Here is a 9954-nt window from a genome sequence, read left to right on the forward strand (position 1 = left end):
AACGAACGAACGAACGAACGACGAACGAACGAACGAACGAACGAACGAACGAACGAACGAACGAACGAACGAACGAACGAACGCACGCGTGGCAGTGTGATGAAACTCGACCGCAGCTCCGATGACTCAGCGATGCCGGCTGAGGTCAAAGGTCGTGTGACGACTGTGTGACACAAGCAGCAGCCGTGAGCTTCCATGGGTGCCGTCAGGACGAGTTATTCCGGGGCTACAGGAGGTGCAAGGCCGCCTCTCAGACGCCACCGACAGGCGGGTGACGAGCAGCTCGCCGCTCGGAGGAAGGAGGAGGTTCTCTTCCCAGAAGGCCTGGCGGTCTGCAGAGAGGCTCTTTGAGGTTTTGTTTGTTTTCGTTGCAGCTATATTTAATTTTCCGTACAGAGATGGCACACAGCGGAGCCGTTGCCGTGACGATTCCCTGCAGAAGTGGGCTGGATCGTGACCTCCCTCCCCAAGGATTTCAGGCGTAGAGGGCGCACGACGGAGAAGCTCTGTTTTCAAAGATGGTTGTAAAAATACATTTCCCAGCAGACATTTGGAAAAAACACCGACTTTGTTGGTTTGTGTGAAGAATAGTTCCTCCGGGCTGGAATTCTGCCACATCAAACGTGCCTGTGAAGCTGTCAGAAGAGCCAAACAGGATCTTTCACAGACATTATCTCCACATTAACGCTAATGACGTCGGAACAAGATGACATCTAACACGTTTCTCAAGTGTCTCATCGTTCTGCTGCCGTTTCCACCAGGACTCTTCTTCCTCTTCAGCTTTCTTCTTACACTCGTTTCTAGTCTTTGTTTCCTGTGTGACAGTTTCCCACTGACTGGATACCAGTAGGAGTGAGACTGGACACCAGTAGGAGTGAGACTGGACACCAGTAGGAGTGAGACTGGACACCAGAAGCAAGATTGGACACCAGCAGAAGTGAGACTAGACACCAGTAGGAGTGAGACTGGACACCAGTCATGAGACTGGACACCCGTAGAAGTGAGACTGGACACCAGTCATGAGACTGGATACCAGTAGGAGTGAGACTGGACACCAGTCATGAGACTGGACACCAGTAGGAGTGAGACTGGACACCAGTCATGAGACTGGACACCCATAGAAGTGAGACTGGACACCAGTCATGAGACTGGATACCAGTAGGAGTGAGACTGGACACCAGTCATGAGACTGGACACCAGTAGGAGTGAGACTGGATACCAGTAGGAGTGAGACTGGACACCAGTCATGAGACTGGACACCAGTAGGAGTGAGACTGGACACCAGTAGGAGTGAGCTGATTCCCTGTTCTCTGTGTGAAGCTCTGAGAACGTCTGAAGAGCACAGGTATGGAGGACCTGAGGGATCTGCTGCTGTGGTTCTCACCTGTGTAACAGGGAGTCCTCTTGTCTCTGGACCATATCTGAAACTGTTGGTGGGAAACACTTTGAAATGCCTTCAGCATTGATATGAAACCAGCTCCTGCAGCCTTTCTGAAGGTAACTCCTCCTCCATTCCTTCTGCCCACGCAGAAATTCCCATTTCATAATCTGCACACGTGCTGCCATATCGGCGCCCCCAAAGATTACACTGGGCACCATATTTACTGCCAATTATGGGTTAGCAAAGCTCCTCTTCATCAGCCAAGTCCTTCTGCATCATAAACTCCCACTGGAGGTGGTGGAGCTCTCTGGGGACCGGCTGATTATGCTAATCATTAGCGCCTGCCTGCCTGGCTGGTGTCTGATCTGGGCTGAGGCAGAAGAAAAGAGCGGGATCAGTCTCAGCCAGTCAGGACCTGCAGCTCTGACTCTGAGGTCAGCATCTCCTCTGTGTCCGTGTGGAACCCATGAATTCCTTCATCAGTTCGCTCCAAAGACTCGTTTTCATGAAGTCTCCCAAAAACAGACTTTTTATTTCCTCTGAAAACGCAAACTTTTGAGCCATGTTCGGAGCAGCTGTCGGACTCGAAAACTGGCTGAAAGATGAGAACAATTTTGGACATGTGGCATGAAGAAAATCTGTGTGTCTGGGAGCAGAATCGGCTATTTTTTCATCGTGAGGAGAATTTTGTGCTCGTCAGGTCTTCTGATGGCCTGTGGTGAGATGATGGAGGCCAATCAGGCGGACCACCAAAGGTGAAGGACTTTGACACAAAAAGCACCACAACAAAGCTGGCAGCTACTTTCTCGGGGGTTTGTGAGTATGAGGAGAAATCTTTGGCAGCTTCAAGGTTAGCTTTCACTGAGCAATATCCTGCAGAACAGAAGTGGCGTTTGGAGGTTGTCCAATGTTGCATCTCTGCCATCTGCTCGCCGCCGTCTGACAACACTCGCAACACACCCAGTGGAGGCTTTCACTCCCTGGAACACGTTCCATCAGTCAGCCTTTCTTCTTCTCTTTCAGACACTCACACTTGGGTAGAACTGGTCCACTTGGCCTGAGAGTCGAGAGCAGGAGACCTTCCAGCCACATGGGGCCTTTCTTGTTCCTACAAAGGTTTTCATTGGAATTCTGCTCAGAAACGTCTCCAAGTCCTCATTGGGGGGGCGACACCTCTGCTGCAACGTTCCTTTAGGTCAAGATCCATCCATCCATCCATCCATCCATCCAATCCATCCATCCATGCAACATCTCAGGAAATATTCATGTTTCCCTGCTGTTTTTCTTCATTTTCATCTTTAGAACTTCAAAAGAGACAAAGTTCAATTTTTGTCATAATGGACTCCCTGATTGTCCCCTGAACATGGACATGGATGAGGACGCATGAAAAACACAGTTTCAGAACCACAATCGGGTTTCTGGCTGGGTCATCAATGTCCTTGAAACAATTTCCACACCAACGTCAGGTCAACCAACTTGAACTGAAGCCAGGAGAAAGTGGAGGACTTGGGTTCCATCATCCTGACCTCATTTGTCCCACCTGACTCATTTTTGGCCCCAACAGTAATTACATCTATTTTTTAAGAGTAAAAACATTCAGAGCAGATGTCGCAGTCATATTGGTCACATGTCAGGGTCAGGGTCTGGCTTAGGGTCAGGGTCAGGGTGCGTGTCTTGGCCCTGGTCTCGATCTGGAACGTGTTCTCTGTCATCCTGTCACAAACACAGGTGACGTTGGAGGAGCAACAAAAGAGGGAGAATATTTCGAGAAGCCGTTTAAAGATGTGAGAACCACATTTGTTTTGGACCGGACGAACTGAGGGAGGAGGCACCAGAGAAGCAAAGCTTCACTGGTCTGAACCAGGATAAGAAGGATATCCCAGTTTAATCCTGATGAGCTCTCCTGGTTTCAGCATCCACAATGATTCCCACAGCCTGGGCCTGGGTGCCAGTTCTGGCTGAAGCCTTCACTCCTGCAGCATGAATAAATATGTGGAGGTGCTCCGACTAGCCTGCCAAAATGCACGTGTACCAAAATGTGTTTGTTCGCTGCTCCTCTTTTACTCACCCGTCCTTCTTTTTTCTTCTTTTTATCTCCTCAAACTTCCCATTCTTGAACTCATCAGCAAGTTTTCCGATCGCTGACCCGGTAAAAGGGTTGAAGTGTGCCGGAGTCAGAGCCTGCATGTTCCTGTTGTAGCTGGCTAGTTCTCTCAGCCTGAATGTGTGAGCGGAGCAGCAGAGAGCAGAGGAGTGTCGGCGCTGGATGAGAGCGTTTAAAAGCCAACACGTGTAGGAGGAAGGAGACACTCGGCAGGCTGATGAAAAATCATCCTTTTAGTCTCTCTTCTTACACAGTTCCATAAATGTCCCACAACACTGTTGCTGTTAAAATAGCCCTTTTAACACCCTTGTCACATTTTTTTTTTCATCTTCTGTCCTTTAGCTAAACTCTTATTTGCTTGAATTTCATCATCTCATCTGGTGGAGGACCTTCTGCTGACTGATGTGTTCAGGTCCTCAGCATGATTCCCACGTGGATGTCAGCACCTTCTGATGGTCACATATCTAGTTCCTCGGGTGGAGATCCATGGGACAGTTAGTCTGAAGGACAGCTGGACCTAGTGGAGGACACTGGGCCAAGTGGACCTGCTGTGGTTGCAGCTACAGGAGTCCCTGCAGGGACGTCCTCTGATGGACTCTGACATGACTCTGGCAGTGGGGGAATCTTTCACCAAAGGAAAAGCTGTGTTTGCTTATGAAAAGCCAACTCCTTTCTGTGTGACACCCATCCAATTTCACATATCATTATTACACCCGGCAGACGAGGGCGTCACTGTAGAGACACATTTGCATTAAAATATTCTGATAGAAAAGCTATTCATACCTAATCTTCCTGGAGTGGAGTTCTATTCCCGCAGCACCTCTTTATACACTGAGCTGTGTTTCCTCTTGACACTTGTCTGAAAATGGCGACAGTTTAACAAATGTGTCAGTATCACAGTCAACTCGCTAATGAATGTTGGTGCGGGGATGTGGTCGGATCCTCAGGGGAAGTGTCAGCAGCAGCGCGGGGGAGGGGTCTGCAGTTGCGCGGCGAGCCGAAAGCCAGCCAACGGAAGCTGCGATGGTCGTCTGTAATGTGTGTGAATCCTTCTTTTGTTGTGGTTGGGCTGGCAGACAGACAGGAAGGCAGCATCCATCCTGGGAGCTGTTTGAATGTTGAAAAATGTATGAGCACTTTTATTGACAAGAGCCCGGCGCGCTCTGATGGATGACGCTGCACAAGCAGGAGGCTGTTATTCCAGGGAGAAGGTGAGCTCATTTGCCTGCTCTCATTAGCTGCTGTTATTTATAACACTCTGACACCACCAGTGGGGTGAGTCTGCGTCGCTGGCCAGCGGGTCGTCTACCACAGCTCAAATGTGAGTAGACCCGACTGTGAATAAAGTAGAAGTTTGTGGAATCTTCCCACGCCAGCAGCCCTGCAGCAATAGCAACGGAAACACGCTCGTCTCCTTCGACCCAGACGAAACACCTTCCGGGCCTCCGTGTTTCCCGACAAAGGCTCCAGCTTAGATTTGGGCATTTGGAGCTTTACTTGTCTGAATCAAGACTGAAAAAAACCCCAGAAGGGAATGGTTCGGAGCAGCAGAGACTTGAGGGCTGGTTGAGAGGGAGACGTACCATGTCGGAGGAGTTCTGGACCAAAGACTGATGTCACACACTCAACAACGGGATCCAAATATGGGTCACAGCTCCTGACGCCAGTTCCAGCAATGAAACCCACTCAGATCCAGCCTGGACAGCGGACGTGTGACTGTTGTCCGTGATGTTTGTTGCTTTCTTCGCATTTTTCACCTAAAGAAGCGCATCACTGACGTGAGGCACCCGTGGAACCTACTGGATCTAATGTCAAACATGTCTCAGCCGGGAGGCACAGCTTGGTGTGGCTCCCTGAGAGAAGCAGCAGGAGCTGTGTGTTCACCTGCGGCAGCGGCGCGCTGCAAACACAGCAGCACGTTGTGTTGTGATATTTGCTAGTCAGAATATGAAAGATGAGCTCGCTGCAGCCGCCCAGCTCATATTGATTAAGCTCAGTTTGATTGCGCCATACATGAGGTTTAATTAATCATCTGGGGTAATGGAAATGGCAGTAATCTTCCAGACTCACAGCCGACTTTTGGGACAATCTGATATGCTATGATCAACAAACCTTTGCCTGTTTCCTCTCAAGAGCCAAAATTGCCGATGGAGGCTGACCTTTCTGTCAACACACTCCAAAATTCCTTTTTTTAAATCTCTCATACAGACATCTGTCTCTCTCCGTCTGTCTGTCTGTCTCTCCCTCTCTGTCTAGTGTGTGTCTCTCTCTCACACAAACACACACACACCCCCTTCCTACGGTGCACCACCATATCATGGTGGAGGAATTTGAGTGGCCCTCATGTTCTTCAAAGTTGTTCTGTCGAATTGTCCCAGGTAGGGTGCCCCGTTATTAGAGGGTGCCCCGTCTGGTGAATCACATACTGGGGGAAATCAGCACACCGATGAGCAGTAACGGCTCTGGCCCTGATGGGGGCGATTGGGAGGAACAGTCGGTCTGATCTGAACCCCAGCAGGGTTGGTCTTCACCTGCCATCTCCAGCAGAGCTTTGAGCTGATTCCAGGGGTGGTATGTGTTTTGCTAGGTCTGGAAAAAGACTTAGGACTGTGCACCCGCAGGTACCATGAGGAGGTCCCTCTGGCTATGGGGGGTGGATGGATCCTTACTATGGACCATGCAGTCCCTGTATTGCAGGAATGTGAGCTTGCTTCTCATTGGCTGCAGTAAGTCCAACTTGTTCTGGGGGGTTGACTCTTCTGGGGGGCCTGTGTTTCCCTTTCTGTTCATTATTTTTATGGACACTTTTAGAGCAGCTGATTGTGACGAGGCAGGGATGCAGACCAGCACCTGGTGGTTCTTCAGAAGGAAAAGGGTGGATTACCCACTTCAGGTGGGGGAGGGGAGAGTTACTGCCCCAAGTGAGTATCAGGGGGTCCTCTTCACACGGTGGGGATGGGCAGATTGACACTGCTGTATAACAGACAAGCATCAAGGCAGTAAGTTTACAATGTATATAAAAAACTGGAAGCAAATCTCACCTGGAAAAAAGATCTGGGGAACAGGAATGTTCTTGTGTTCACAGTTGCTAACAGGCCTGGCCTCTTCTTTCTGCTTCTGTAGAATATCGACCCATTTACGGATGCGCATCATGGCAACGGACACGTGGAGGAGCGTGGAGGCTTTGTCGAGCTACTCTGGTGCATTTTAACAGGTGTCTCTGGTTTTGTTCAGTCTACAAACAAAAGGAGGGCGCAAAATCAGGACTCTGCCAGACAAGCAACATGTCCCCTGCACACACAATCTCAACAGATACAGGCATGCTCATGCGCACGCACGCACGCACACACACACACACACACACACACACACACACACCAACACACACAGGGGTCCTCCATCCAGGGACGTGTCACTCATTTAATTTTGTGTTTGTTAAAGGCATCCTGAAGTCAGCCACAGGACATAGACAGACAGACGGACGGACGGACGGACGGGACGGGACAGACGGGCGGGGCGGGAGGGGCAGGCAGACAGACAGACAGACCGACAGACAGACGGGCAGCGGGCAGGCAGGCAGGCAGAAGATCCAGTAGGATCAGGTTGGTGCTCACACAGGCCTTTAGTCTGGGACTGGGCTTAAGCCTGGGCTGTGAACCTGAAAGGAGATTGACTGAAAACTAAATATCAGAGTGTGCACATATTCAGGCCCTCTGCTGTAAAGCTTCTGCTGTGAAGTTCTGGTGTAGCCAACACCAGTAAACAAGCACACTGAGGCTCAAGGAGCTGTGCACACAAGTCAGGACCATGTTGGTGAGAAAGACAAGTTGGTTTCGATTGGAAACCCAACAACTGGGGCAACATCAAATCATCAACTGGAAAAAAAACTGGTACCACATCAAAAGATAGTAATCCTCCAGAACTCAGGTACCAGAGAAGGAGAGCATTAATCAGAGAGGCAGCAGAGACCAAATCGACCCTGCAGAGTTCCACAGCAGCAACTGGAGTATGGGTCCATAGGACCAGGACCGGCCGTACACCCCACAGAGCTGGACTTAACAAGGAAATGACTGAGGATGTAAGGACACTAAGAGACTCCTCAACGTATGGAGGGAGGTTCTAAAGATACTAAAACTCATCACCCCCTCAGCATAACATGGTGGAGGAGCCTGAAACTGTGGGGACGTCTTTCAGCAGCAGGGACTGTGAAACCAGTCAGAATGGAGGGAACGATGGATGGCGCTAAGTAGGGTGATTAGGACTGGGACTGGGACAGAGGTTCACCTTCCAGCAGGATGGTTACCACCAGCGTACTGCTCAGGCCCTGCTTTTAAGGGTTTGAGGGGACAAATTTTAAAGTGTTGGACTGAGCGAGACAAAGCCCAGACCTCAGTCCACCTGAGCCTGTGGACAGACGTGAAGATTTCTGAAAGGCATGTCATGTTGCGTGAGGCTAGCGGTACTGCTAGGTTCATACAAAGTCTTATGGGACGCCACCGTTCGTTACCACATAGCAACATGCTGGGCTGTACCTGGTGTAAAATAGGGACTCAAGACATGTCAGAAATAGATCCTCCATGGTTACAGCACACACCAACCACTTTTTTAATAGGGCACAATTGAGAGTCATTAAGCGGATGACAGATTCTCCTGCTGCACTGATATCATTTCCAACAGGAGCCTTTTCTTTCAGCCTCTTTCACATTTACTATTTTCTCCCCACTGTGCTTTTTTAGATAGTGGAGGAGGCTGTGGTCCTGAGAAACCACCTCTGCTCTCCTTTCCTCCCCTGCCCCCTGCACCACCACCCTCATTAGCATTCCCTTTGTGTCTGTAAAGTCACGCTTCCATCTTGTTGATTAAAACATTCATTTGCAAAATGGCTTAATTACAAATGTTATTAGTGGAAAAGAGAGTAAATCCACCGTTGAACCTCTTGCTTCATTTTCCGATGAAGATCAACAAAATGGACAGAAATGGAAAATAAATACATAACGAGGACAAGATGTTTGGAGTTCCTTCTGCGGATGTTAGAGTTTAGTGCTAATGCATTCCTGGGTCTAGGTGTCTGCTGATTCTGCTGCTTCCTCTCTCTCTGCCCTACCTCTTTTCTCCCCCAGAGCTGTCAGATTTGCCTCCAATTAAAAGAATATCTGTTCCAGTTCAACGACTCAACGCGAGCACTGCTGCTGCTTCCTGCTCACAACTTCTCAAACTTTCTGCTGTTGCCATGGCATCTGTCTCCCATCCACCAGGGCCCTGCCTCAGTCTTTGATCTTTACCACTAAACTGAGCACCTTCCATCACGCAGAAGGTAAACATTTAAATTAGTTTTCATTTCTACTCCATCAGTCAAAAGTCAGATAGACCTCTGGACACGAGATCCTTAAAAAAAAGTGATTTCTCATGTTTTTCAGCTCTGGGGGAAACAAGAAAAGAGAAATTTAAAACTGTTCATAAAAAGCCCTGGAACCAGGAATCTCACCTGCAACCTTTTTGCTATGACGCAACAGTGCTAACCACAATTGGGTAATGGTGGAGACCCTGCTGAGAGCCTGCATCAGTGTGGTGACCACTGACCACCTTATGGAGGTAATTCTGATTATTGAACTTTGTGGACCTTTGTAGATTAGCAGCTGCAGCAGGAAAGCCCAGATGCTCCTCTCTTAATCCACTTCTACAGTGTCCTAGGTCTTCCCCAGGGTTTTTTTCTGGATTGACGCCTCAACCGGTTCCTCTCACCCAGGAGTATCGTCTCTGCTTGGAGCTTCTCTCAGATGTCAGGGCTCCTCCCCCTCTCTAAGAATGAGCCCAACAACTCCACAAAGGGAACTCATTTTAGCTGCATGTATTCTTCATCTTGTTATCATTAAAACATCAACCCATCGGGTCTCTGCTTTTTGCAGATGATGTGGTCCTGTTGGCGTCATCGGCCCGTGACCTCCAACTATCACTGGATCGGTTCGCCGCCGCATGTGAAGCGGCTGGGATGAAAATCAGCACCTCCAAATCCGAGGCCATGGTTCTCAACCGGAAAAAGGTGGAGTGCCTTCTCCGGGTCAAGGAGGAGATCCTGCCCCAAGTGGAGGAGTTCAAGTACCTCGGGGTCTTGTTCATGAGTGAGGGAAGAATGGAGCAGGAGATCGACAGGCGGATCGGTGCGGCGTCCGCAGTAATGCGGACTCTGCACCGGTCCGTAGTGGTGAAGATTTACCGGTCAATCTTCGTTCCTACCCTCACCTATGGTCATGAGCTTTGGGTAATGACCGAAAGAACAAGATCACGGGTACAAGCGGCTGAAATGAGCTTCCTCCGTAGGGTGGCTGGGCTCTCCCTTAGAGACAGCGTGAGAAGCTCTGCCATCCGGGAGGAGCTCGGAGTAGAGTCGCTGCTCCTCCGCGTTGAGAGGAGCCAGATGAGGTGGCTTGGGCATCTAGTTAGGATGCCCCCTGGACGCCTCCCTGGTGAT

The 9954-nt window shown here is 49.7% G+C and overlaps 1 long non-coding RNA gene across 1 annotated transcript; it reads left to right on the plus strand.

Moving 5' to 3' along the window:
* The first annotated feature begins 8492 nt into the window (after positions 1 to 8492).
* Positions 8493 to 9447, plus strand: LOC115250311 (uncharacterized). The gene is made up of 3 exons (XR_003888890.1): positions 8493 to 8799; positions 8903 to 9077; positions 9169 to 9447. It is a non-coding gene; the product is annotated as an uncharacterized lncRNA (long non-coding RNA).
* The last annotated feature ends 507 nt before the right edge of the window (positions 9448 to 9954 follow it).

Source organism: Takifugu rubripes, chromosome 7 (assembly GCF_901000725.2).
Source record: "Takifugu rubripes chromosome 7, fTakRub1.2, whole genome shotgun sequence".
Taxonomy (NCBI): Eukaryota; Metazoa; Chordata; class Actinopteri; order Tetraodontiformes; family Tetraodontidae; genus Takifugu; species Takifugu rubripes.